The sequence below is a fragment of the Pseudoliparis swirei genome, chromosome 16 (genome assembly GCF_029220125.1).
Source record: "Pseudoliparis swirei isolate HS2019 ecotype Mariana Trench chromosome 16, NWPU_hadal_v1, whole genome shotgun sequence".
Classification (NCBI taxonomy): Eukaryota; Metazoa; Chordata; class Actinopteri; order Perciformes; family Liparidae; genus Pseudoliparis; species Pseudoliparis swirei.
The window spans coordinates 11,543,436-11,555,945 of record NC_079403.1 but is presented as its reverse complement, the minus strand read 5'-3'; the positions used below and the strand labels follow the sequence as shown (position 1 = coordinate 11,555,945).

Here is a 12,510-nt window from a genome sequence, read left to right as displayed (position 1 = left end):
AGCAACACCTCAATGCTACAGCTATGGGATTCAAATTGAACCTTTTAATCATTTAATTTTTTTTAAATGTTAACAATTGTTAATTGGATACAAGACATGCAATACACACTGTCACATTGAATCCAAGTGAATATGATTATTATGATTGCATTAATGAAATTGTATAAAACTTGATATTTCCATATTTTATGTAAAATCTCTTAATCGTTACATTTTAACTGTTTTCGAATGGTTTTTTATATAGCTGTTCCAGTTCAAATCCTAGGCATGCTGGAGACAATTACAGAGGTGAGAGACTCGTTTCCGTGTACCACAATGGAGGAAGTGGCACTTTTTGCGCTACGGCTCAAAGATCCCGTCAACATTCTAATGAGTGGTGAGTTTTTTGTTTTAAGAATCTCACGAAAGCTGATTAAAATCTATTGTATGTAATTTACACTAGACAATACCATGTTTGATGGAAATGTTTTTTCAAACATTCTGTAAAGTATCAAATATGAATCGTACTTTTTCGATCCATTTTCGATTTCCTCCCTGGCAACGATCGGACGACATGATGCCAACATCCTCGAATGAATGGAGAAAAAATTATTCAGTCAAATGACATCTAAGACTTTGCTCCTGCGTAAGTAACTCATATTTAATGAAAACAATTTGGATTCACCCAGAGGTCTTGAGTAGTGTTCAAACTTCTGAATAACCATCTTTCCCAGATCTTTTTAACGGTGCTAAATAAAATGTTTGAATTGCAACTTTATTCTCTACTTGGGTAAATGTTACTCGACTATATCTTTACATAATAGTTATATGATATATTGGCTCTAAATATAGCATAGCACACCTTAAGTGCCAGACAGCTACTAGATTTTAGACTGCATTTCTGCTCTATGTTGCACTGAGGATTCATGAGATTTTGTATCTGCTTGTGTGATTACAGATGCCGTCAGAAAGAATCATGCCACACATGCATCCACTGATGAACAGATTCTAAAGCATGCCATTAGGTGGTTCAACCTGGCAGCAAACCGGGGTAGCTCCAGGAGGCGTGCTACTGTCGACATCCCCCACACTGAACAGAATTAAAAATATATATTTATATTTTTATATATAATATATATTTATATTTTTATATATATATACACACACACCAGTTCTCAGTTGGAAGTTCCACCATTCACTTGAGGTCACTGCGACCCATTCTCTGGGAGAATTGTGGTATTTGGGTTAGGTGGTCGGTATTTATGGTTGTATTAGTTGTAGCTCTTGTGTTCTAATGTGAGCTATAGTTTTTACTCTATATGTATGTGTGTATATATTGTCTCGAACTAATTATAAATAAATATGATTCATACATGTACAAGAAATAATTTGATGTCCTTTTAATAAACTGTTTTTGATATTATTTCCGATTGCATTTCTTTTTTCCCCATTGATGCATATTAAATATATGTCGGTATGTAAAGTAATTGATCCGGGCCAAATGAGCTGCTTTATGGAAGGATCCAAATGGAATGAATATGGCTGTACATCTAGCCACTGATCCGGAGCCTATGACGCATCCGAGGGAGTCAGTTTGCTATCTGTGATATTAATTGTGTTACATTGAACTGGAATAGGCCTTTACTGTTCAAAATATTGAAAATGACAATGCTATTAAAAACATTTGATTTCCACATTCCAAGTTGTGCAAGTAAAAAATAGAGGGTGAGTTTGGCCTGTATTATAGAGATTTATGCCCACATGGACACTTCCAGGCCGGTTAAATTAACTGGGTTTGCCCTAACGACGGAGGCCCGATTCTGCCATAGTTGCTTGCTACTTGCGCCCTTACTTGGCAAAAGACAGTAACCTTTGCCCATGTGATTGAGGCCCAGTGCTGCTATAGTGCATGCCGTTGGGCATCCACACAGTGAAAGAGGGGGAGTTTAGCCCTAAGAAAGTAGGCCTTGTGCTGCTGCAGTGCATGCTGTCTTGGGCATGCGTAATTCAGCCAAAGACTGCATTTAGCCGGGGGAATTGAGGACAGCAGTTTCTTTATCCGAGAACGGCGTTGTTGGCTGCCTTTAATTCAACCTTTTCAGCCTGGAGCTCAAGTAGTCTTGAATGTGCCTCCAAAATGTATGGTATTTACGGGTTAAATCAGCCTTTTCATCGTTTTGACGTTATACTCAGCCAATTTAGCCTGGAGATGATGCTGTAGTGCATTATCAAACTGCACAATTACTGTTGAATCTACCTTGCTTCCATAGACAACTAACATACTTTAAAGACATTCACTGTCTACAGTGAGCAGTTGAACAATTAAAATGTACATTGTCCCATATAAAGGATGGCTAATGGCGAACTACTTTGGCCAACACCTTGGATCTGCTGGATTTGAGCTATGCAGAAGAATAAAGACAAGAAGAGGGAAATGGCAATGGATTGACTTGCTACATGCGGTTAAAAGTTTGAAAACATGTTGCAACCTGTATGGGATAATGGCCATGTTGGCAAATGAGTGTTGCTGTGGGCAAAGGCTGAACTCTAAACCAACCTGCCGCATAACACTGCAACACAGTTCGGGGGAAATGACATTGTCATGTTTGCACAGTTGGCATTTTGGTGGTTCTAAAGGAAAGGTCAGGGATTTGTTAAAATGCAAGAGGGTCATACTATGGGCCATCTGAATGTAAATAGAATGTCACCATGATATCAATCCAGCGATAAGCAATATATGCAGTGATTATTGTTGATTGTTCCATCTCAATTGCCGTCATCAGTCCTCATTTGGGTTATTGTGCAGGGAATGGCACTAAAACTTGTTAAAAATATTTGGGTGCTTCATTTTCTTTAATTAAAGAACCACTAAACACTGGGCCTCTACTTGTGTGTTCTTGTGTTGAGGCTAACCGGGGAAATAATAGTAATAATACAAATATTATTCTACGACGTCTGAGTAGACTCAATGTAGACATATGGATCAATGTGTTGGAGTTCTGTTGACTGTAGACTAGTAAGTATACTACAAAGGAATTGAATGACCAACCGTCGCCTCTCAACCGGCCTTAAAACATACTAAGTTTGAAATATATATATATATAGCCTACCATGTGTCTATGTGTGTTTGTGTTAACCTATAGGTATTATTACAACTTTACCATATAGTATTTCATTTGTATTCATACACTGCAATGGAAAGAGTTAATTGAATATACCAGCCTATAAATACAACTAAATACAGACATTTCTTTAGTTTCTTTCAAAACAAGTCATCTTTTTCTATATTTGTTATGTTACCACGCTAAAACCATTGCTATTGGCTGTCTCCCACGTTGCTTTGAACATGATTGGATAATCTGCCTGTCACTCAGAGAACTGGCCAATGAGAACTGTCCGCGCCTCGGATTTGAAATTACGTCTGTTTGAGCGGAAGCCGCAGCGGGGCAGGCGCTACTCGGCAGGTCTGCTAGTGTCTGCTGTTGACCTACCTGCATTATTACCTGAAGTATTTTACATATGCCTGCGATTTTAACTTGTGGGATGTCAACGGAGAAAGAAAGACTGGGACACAGAGGAAGGATCATACGGGATGTGGTGACCAGCAAAGTTACGTGAATTGATATCCTGCAAAATTATTGAAGACATCAGGTAAGAAAACATTTTCACTGTTACTTTCTGAAACAACCTAATGTAATTTTCTGTTTAGCATAGTTTAAACATATTTCATTTAGACATATGGAAACAAATTAATCATTTTATATGTTTAAAAGTAATGTTATTACATTAAAATCAGTTAATTAGTGTGTTTAATACAGTTCATAATGGATTAAATAATGCTATAGGTGGATAAACGGACTGTTACAAAGAGTTTGGTTAGCTAGTTAAGTAAACTAGCTTCAGGTAACGTTAGCTTGTTGGCATGATTCTGTCTCACAACCAGAAAAACATACTTGAATGTGGTTTAGGGTGGGTGACATGGATATAATTGACAGTATTCTTCACTTTTTCGAACCGTACTGCACACAGCACTGGACCCTGAGCAGTGCATGGCCTGCAAGATCATGAGAAGGCTGAAGAACCAGGAGTGACAAGATACCACTGGATGGTGGGGCACATAATTCCACTCAGGGACAGGTAAGCAAAACAGACAAGACATAGAGAGAGATAGGATTTGTTCTTACAAAAAACAATATAAAACAGCAAACATGTGCATTTAAACAGAAACAATACACACATACATACTGTAAAAATGTGTTGTGTTCATTTAAGAAGCCTGCTCAAAACAAATGCATGCATGAGTTACTCTAAGTCAGACTGGGAAATAAAGCCTCTAATTTTTGTAAATGTTTCTGAGTTGGAAAAAGGCACCTTGGTGATGCTGGTGATATGATTCTTAAAATTGAGTTCACCTTCCATGGTCACTTATAGGTTTGTGATTTGTTTTTAGTGATCTGAAAATGTCTGTTTACCAACGGTCCCCATCCAACCTGACAGAGCGTGTGAGGATCTGCAGAAAAGAATGGCAGAACATCCCCAAATCCAGGTGTGTAAAGCTTGTCGCGTTTTATCGAAGAGACGAGGCTTTAACCGTGCCAAAGGTGCATTAACTAAGTACCAAGTAAAGGGTCTGAATACGTATGTCAATGTGATAATCCAGTTTTCTTTTTATTACAGGGTATTGAGTGTAGATTGATGAGGTAAAATTAATTCAAATGATTCTATCATAAGGTTGCAACATAACAAAATGGGAAAAAAGTGAAAAGTCTGAATACTTTCTGCATGCACGAAATATGTGGTGGCAGTTTTTTTCTGATTCATTTTCACATTACCCTTTTCAACACTGATAATAGCTAATTACACGAAACTTTCTTATATTTTTCAGCTCAATAAGGATTGGAACAACATTGACGGGGGGAAACACCCAAAGTCCATCACACGTAAGTATCCACTGCAGCATATATAAAAGATATTAGTCCATTTGAACCACTATTGCAAAACCTTACATTGTGATTAATATTAGATATGATTTCTCAAGTACTTTAATGATCTGAGCAAAGCACTTTTTTAAGACAGTTCTTGCACTGGCCATAAAAAAAACTGAGGAGCTTTTCCTTCGGCCTTCCTTTGAGTTGTACGGTGGCCCTGAGAGGTCAGGGCACTGCAACTTAATAAAACATGCTAATAGACAAAACACAAGCAAATTAAGAAAACAACTTCATCAAATTGACAGCACATGTGCAGCATTTAGAAAAAGCGCTGCAAATTCAGACGACACAACACGGTACAGAAAAGCGCTGCAAATTAAGAAAAAGTGTTTCAAGAGGACACTAAATCGTGATGAACACAGCTTGGACAGGCTTGCTGTTGCTATGGTTTGTTACTCATGAAGTTATTGAAATCGGGTATTGTATCATCTGTTTACGTTGTGGACCTACAATATGCTACTGCTCTACTCACGGAAAGTGAGCTGCATGCACCTCGCAGGACCTTGCAGAGCGGAAAAGCTGAATTATATCAGTCATTCTGATTATTTCTGAGGAGATTTGACAGATTTTAAACTGTACTATCCGGTTTAACAGTGTGGACAGACAGCCTGTAGCCTGCATCATATTCATGTAGGCATTATTAGACAAAAAATATACAGCGTATATAGTACAGTAAGCCAAGCATTCCCATGAGACTTCTTTCCTTGAAAATCCCCAAACAGACCACTATTACCTTACCTGAAATAAACATACCGTACTACTATCACCACCATAAAGTTATTGCTTATATGGTTATTATGCAAGCTACAGTTAACGTAACTTTTCAATTTTGAAGATGAGGTCATATGAGATTTAATTCTGCTTTTCGTCTGCAAAGTCCTATGAGTTGCGTGCAGCGGTCACTTTACGTGCAGAGTAAAGCAGCAACAAAAGTCAGTTCCCAACATAAACAGATGGTATACAGACCGACGTCACTTCAATAACTTCACAAGTCTCAAACTAGCAGCAACAAACATGTTCAAACCGTGCTCATCACCATTGTCCTTTGGAAACACTTCTGTTTTCTGTATTTGCATGTTTTCTAAATACTGGACATGTGTTGTCAAATTGCTAAAGTTTAATCTTAACTTGCCTGTGTTTTGTCTTTTGCATGTGTTTTCTTAAGTGGCAGTGTGTTGATCTCTCAGGGCCACCGAGAGTTAGCATACTTTTCAAAGACATGTCGTCATCATTATCATCATCTACCCTTTTTTATTTCTAAAGGGCATTGAGGAAAAGACCCTCAGACATGTCACAATATAATTATCGGTGGTTGGTTTGATCTAGATGTATCAATTAGCTTCTTTTTTTGTTTAGCTACAAGTGTGTTTACCTTGCTATGATACATCTGTGAACGTGCCCATTGTTGTGAATCCACGTCTTTCTTCTTTTCGTGATTCACATGTTTCTGATGGAAGTTCTAGCAGCTTTAAATAGGTAATCATTTAATTACTATCATTGTCAAAGCTGACTGTTCAGATTGACAGAATGTCAATTGGTACAGACAATTTCAAAATAGTTAGTTTAAGTTTGTTTAAAGGAATGGAAGAAATGAAAGCCAACTTTCTCAGGACTTTCCAGTGAATTTGTTTGTCCTTCTTCCTTTTTCCCAGATGCACCGAGGATCTGGCTGATTATTGGAAATTTGGAAGATTGTTCTTTATCTGCACTGTCACTTCTGGTAAATATTTATAAAGAAGAAATATACTTTATTAATCCCCAAGGGGAAATTAGTTCTCTGCATTTAACCCATCCTTAGTTATTATGAGCAGTGGGCTGCAGTGATGCCCCAGGAAGCAACTGGGGTTCAGTGCCTTGCTCAAGGACACTGACTTGCAACTAATGGGAGAGCGGGATCGAACCGACAACCTTGGGGTTGCAGGACCCCCTTACCCCACTGAGCTACAGCCGCCCACAATTATGGACCTTTTGTATGTTTTGCTTTCACTTATCAACTGATAGTGAATAATTGGTTGATTTTGAAAATGTACATTAAATAAAATGTTTTAAAATCAATATTGGTGTGTACTTTATATGTAATTCAGTTTCTAACCCCTACTTTAATTGAAACATTGAATGTTTTGTAGATGTTTCAATGTATTTAGATTTCACAGTAATCTCAAAAGCTTATATTTCATAATAATTCAACACTTGTAATAGTACAGGAGAAATCTGTAAAATCACAGTATTTCACTGCAAAACCTTTATAAATATCATTTTATTGAAGGTGTTTGATTGTAATAATATAGGAAAATCTGTAAAATCACAGTATTTCACTGCAGAACCTTTAGAAATATCACTTTATTGAAGGTGGTTGATTGTAATAATATAGGAAAATCTGTAAAATCACAGTATTTCACTGCAGAACCTTTAGAAATATCACTTTATTGAAGGTGTTTGATTGTAATAATATAGGAAAAATCTGTAAAATCACAGTATTTCACTGCAGAACCTTTAGAAATATCACTTTATTGAAGGCGTTTGACTGTAATAATATAGGAAAAATCTGTAAAATTACAGTATTTCACTGCAGAACCTTTAGAAATATCACTTTATTGAAGGCGTTTGACTAATAATATAGGAAAAATCTGTAGAATTACAGTATTTCACTGCAGAACCTTTAGAAATATCACTTTATTGAAGGTGTTTGATTGTAATAATACATTCAAAATCTGTAAATTACAGTATTTCACTGCAGAAGCTTTAGAAATATGACTTTATTGAAGGTATTTGACTGTAATAATATAGGCAAAATCTGTAAAATTACAGTATTTCACTGCAGAAGCTTTAGAAATATCACTTTATTGAAGGTATTTGACTGTAATAATAAAGGAAAAATCTGTAAAATAACAGTATTTCACTGCAGAACCTATAGAAATATCACTTTAATTAAGGTGTTTGATTGTAATATTACAGGAAAAATCTGTAAAAAAACAGTATTTCACTGCAAAATCTTTAATGAAAATTACTGTAAATTTATGGTTTTCGTCCTTTATTTGAAGTAAGGTATTTTACCTTAAATTTTTTTTGTTTAGCTGCCACTCATTTGACCTTCTTTTTACGGGTTTTTTTCTTACAGTGTATATACGGTATGCATGTTTGTATGTATAGAGTATACAAGTTGTGAAACTGACACCAGAGTGCATTTTGAAGGCACTTTCACTGTCATTTCAACCCCAAAATTAGATAATAACCATTTCTGTTCTGAACCATTACATAACTGATGACCACTTAAGATAAGCCTTATGCAGCAGGTGACTTCTTTCAACAGGAGAAAGACAGTGTTGAACAGGGGTAAAGAGGATTTAGGTGCTTGTGCCTAAATGCTAGGCTGTACTGATTAGAAGCCCAGTGGAAGACTTATGTAACTAGGAGACTCCAAGAGGGAGGATGGTGTGCTCTACCTAAATGACTCTTTTAATGCATCCTGATAATTTGCTAAGAGCCAAAAAAGATCATTTAGTGATATAATAACTTCTGCAGGGTGGACTTTTTTTATCAGCTGCTCTGCTTCTTGCACAGAGGCCTCCCCTTCATAAAATACTCACAAGCAACAAGCTGAGAATATCTTTTGCTGTGAAATGCCAATGTGTATCGATTCAGCCCTCTGAAGACTGACCACAATCCATGCAGAGATGAAAGGCTGATAATTAAACACAAGGTAGCAGACCTGCTGCTTCAACTTGACCCAAAGGCACACACTCTACAGAGCATTTGACTTAACATTGACTAAAGGCCTCTCCCTCACTTTTTCTAACCCTGCCTCCCTTCACTTTGGACTTTCCCACTATCAGAAACTACATCAACACACACACACACACACACACACACACACACACACACACACACACACACACACACACACACACACACACACACACACACACACACACACACACACACACACAAGGCCAAATACTTGTCTCAGTGCTATAAAAGCCTGGAAGGAAACAGACGGATGGAGAGTTGGAGGCTGTCAGCAGTAATCTGAAACAACAGGCAGCTGTGGAGTTACTGTGTGCTCACTGAGGTTTCTCTGACTGATTCAACACAAATAATAAACAAAACAAAATGGTGAATTGTGAAGATACGAATGTTACAAATATTGACATTCGAGGTGTCTGTTTCAGTACCGTTTTGCACTATTATGCTATTATGTCATCATAATAAACAGTGTCTGCGGTCGGTGGACCGACTTTGGTTGCCTCCAAGCGTGGGAGGACCAAAGAGCTGAAGTCTGCACCCATACAGGCCCGTTGCTCAGCATTCCCACTAGCTTGACTGGATTATTAGATACAGAGGAGAGTAATGGTGCACGTCCACATTAGGAGCAAGCAAGAGGCTGGACATGGCTGGTGTAAAGAGGAGGAGGGAGATGGAAAACCCAACATGAAATGTCTGGCAAGAAGAAACATTGATCTCTTTAAATTCCTCTGATTTCTCTGCCGTTATTTTCCCCGACTGCCCCGACTGTTAGGAGTCTAAAGGGAAGAAACCCCTCGATGTTTTCTGATCTCGAAGCTTTGCATGAACACAAATCAAAATAAATAGATGCTGCTCTTGCAAACTACGCTTTACATAAATTATAACTGAGCACTGTAGGCATCCATGTAACACCTAACATTAATTCATGATGCCAGGAACACAGTGTGACTCATACGGTAATTTTGATGCACTCACTAAATCAGAAATTGTGTGATGAACAGTTGGGTCGGGATATTTATGACAGGCTTTTACATATCTTAGTGTATACCTCAAAGAAATGCATCTAATTATATTCCTTTCACACATACGAAAGACGCCTCCAGTGGAAGTACTAAAGCAGACTACGACATTTACATGCAAGTTATATGCACCAAGATCCGTCTTTGCAGGAATGAAGGTCATAGATAGAAAAATGTCATTGTATTTCTGACTTCTTGCAGCACTCCAGCAATTTGGATATCACTTCCTTTTATGAGCGTGTGCTAAGTGTATTTGCTGTACAACTACACTCGTGACTCATCGTAAACAAAAGAGGGTCAGGGCAGCATAATTCCTTCTGGCTCAAAGTACCCTCTCACCAACGCAAAGCATTTTTGGTTGATGTAATACACAGCGCTGTGTCATTGGTGATTTAATATAGAATATATCAAATTCAGCTTATTAAATTACACTTATATTTTATTGAATATTTATGAATTAACCATCTTTAAATTATTTTTGAATGGATGCTAATTTAAAATATGTGAAGAAAGGCCTTTTTAAAATTCAACGGATATCCAACTGAGAATATTTCAGGTGCAAGGATCTGTAGATTTACACATACAGGCTGACCTGTAATAAGCCAAGCACCAGAAAGAACTGGACACTAAGTCCCCCCCCCACTCCTCCTCTCACCATGGGGGCACTCAACCATAAGACACGCAGGAACACAAAGAAGACACTGCATTAGCCAGTGTCCTTTTTGTTTTGACCACTTCATTCATTATTCATTGGGAAATGTTTGCAAAGATCCAGCTCAGCATCCTGAGGCGTAACTTACATGACTCTCTCTCTCTCTCTCTCTCAGGGCTTGCCTAACCCTTGCTTGTACTCCCAATGCGTGCACGACTGTAATCGTTGATGAATGTAATCCTGGCTTGATTGACCCTGCTGAAAAGGTCAGTCCTCTCATGCGTAACCGTTATTTAAGGGCAGAGAGGGCCAAAGGTGCTGTATACCGTATACCAGCACAATTGGCACTAATATCTGATTAAAGCACGCTAAGAGAAAGGAAGTGAGAGAAAAAGACAGAGAGGAAGAGAGAATGTGTGTATGCAGGAAGACTCTTTGATTGCATTTGACAAAGGGCTGAGGTTGCTTTGTATAAAAGTGCACGGCCATCTATTGGCCCAGTAATGGCCTTTCCTTCATCGAGGGCTTTCAAGGGTTCTCCCTGTCCGGTGCTTGCCCCATAAAAGGTTTCCCTGACCTCGGGGAGCTGCCGTCTGACGGTCGAGCGGCCCGCCCCTCCCCCCGGCAGTCCATTTCCAAATGTTCTTTCAGCTGTAGATAACCTCAGTGCGATTGTAAGGGTGAGCCATTCACGTTCAAGTTCTCCACGTAGAGCACTAAGCGGTATGTCAATTTGAATTAGGGTGGGATATCCCTTTAAGGGTTTCACAGGCTTCCCCCACACAATAGTGAACAGGTCAGCAATACTCAAGTGTTCCTGGAGAAGCACTGTAACTGTATTGAGGAGGTAAATCACTTTAAATATTGCATAGTGTATCAAATCACCCCACTGCTGCCACCTGATTTGGCCTTGAATTAGATAGAGGCAGGCTCCTTGTAATTGATTCTCGTGATATAAAGCTGTCAGCTGAATACCATTATCAAGCTGAGTTGGGATTCTCATCAATCCCAAATTACTGGTTGATGCAGGATAAACAAGCCATGCAAGAATAAGACAGGAAGGAATATAAAGCACGTAAGGTAGCCTTCAAAAGTGATTTGAAACTTCTGCAATCAGTATTGTTATAATTATTATATGTTATTCATTTTCAAAGCTGAATAATACACTACTAGCAGGATTTCAGAACTCCCTCAACACTGCACAACACATACAACACATCAGGAGATCCCTGATATCCCACAGAGGATGATCATACACACACACACACACACACACACACAAATACACACACACACACAGGAGTGACAGGACACTGTGTTTATGATCCTGACGTGGAATATAAACCCGGTGCTGCCCTGCACTACCACGATGATGAGATAAGGATACTAGAGACCAAAGAGACATTTCCATTGATTGGATTTGATCAAGGCTGACCTACCTAATTGGGCAGCTAGTCTGAGTGGGGTTGGGATTAGGAGGAGGAGGAGTCAAAAGCAATGTCATCATGTTGCCAGAGACAGCCTTGACCTTGCTACATCGTCATCGGATTTGTTTAAGATTCATCATGTATGAATAAAAATCATCAAACAGCATACATTGTCTCAAAGTTAGTGTAGAAAGAGCTCCAGATTCAACAGGATATATATATGTGCACCTGCAACACACTGTTGCCAGCGTCCTGTCATTTTGCTGACTCATCCAATCAGCAAGGAACACTGAGACGTAATAGTGGTGCACGAGAAAAGAGACTTGGCAGATCTACGCTGACTTACTTTATCCCTTCAAAAAAAGACGCACGAGTACAAGCTGACGCACTCACCAATTATTTTGTCAAAACAAAGAGTCTAAATCTAGCTCCTGCAGTGATTCCACTACTAATGTAGTACCACCAGAACAATAAATCTTATTTAACAATTCTTGCACATCACACACAAACTTCCACTTTTCATCTTTGGCTTTTGTTCATCCATTACACACACACACATTGTAACCCAAATGCTACAGCGTTCTCTATATGTAATCCATGCCAAACAACTGTTGCTACTTACAGAGATGGAAAGCAAACAGATGGCACAAGAAACCCGCTGAGAGTACAGTGCAAGTCTGTTTAAAATTCAAATTGCTGAA

General features: G+C 38.5%; 1 protein-coding gene and 2 long non-coding RNA genes across 4 annotated transcripts in view; 2 read left to right on the top strand and 1 right to left on the bottom strand.

The window, feature by feature from the left end:
- kcnb2b (potassium voltage-gated channel subfamily B member 2b) overlaps nucleotides 1-12,510 on the bottom strand; it is an 85,885-nt gene that overhangs the window by 71,291 nt on the left and 2,084 nt on the right. The window lies entirely within an intron of this gene.
- LOC130206303 (uncharacterized) lies at nucleotides 562-1,402 on the top strand. The gene is made up of 2 exons (XR_008834075.1): nucleotides 562-625; nucleotides 938-1,402. It is a non-coding gene; the product is annotated as an uncharacterized LOC130206303 (long non-coding RNA).
- Nucleotides 3,444-4,913, top strand: LOC130206304 (uncharacterized). Of its 2 annotated transcripts, XR_008834077.1 has the most exons (5): nucleotides 3,444-3,630; nucleotides 4,009-4,116; nucleotides 4,430-4,525; nucleotides 4,657-4,679; nucleotides 4,865-4,913. It is a non-coding gene; the product is annotated as an uncharacterized LOC130206304 (long non-coding RNA). The 2 variants fall into 2 exon arrangements; XR_008834076.1 differs by lacking the exon at nucleotides 3,444-3,630 and having other exon boundaries at nucleotides 3,728-4,116.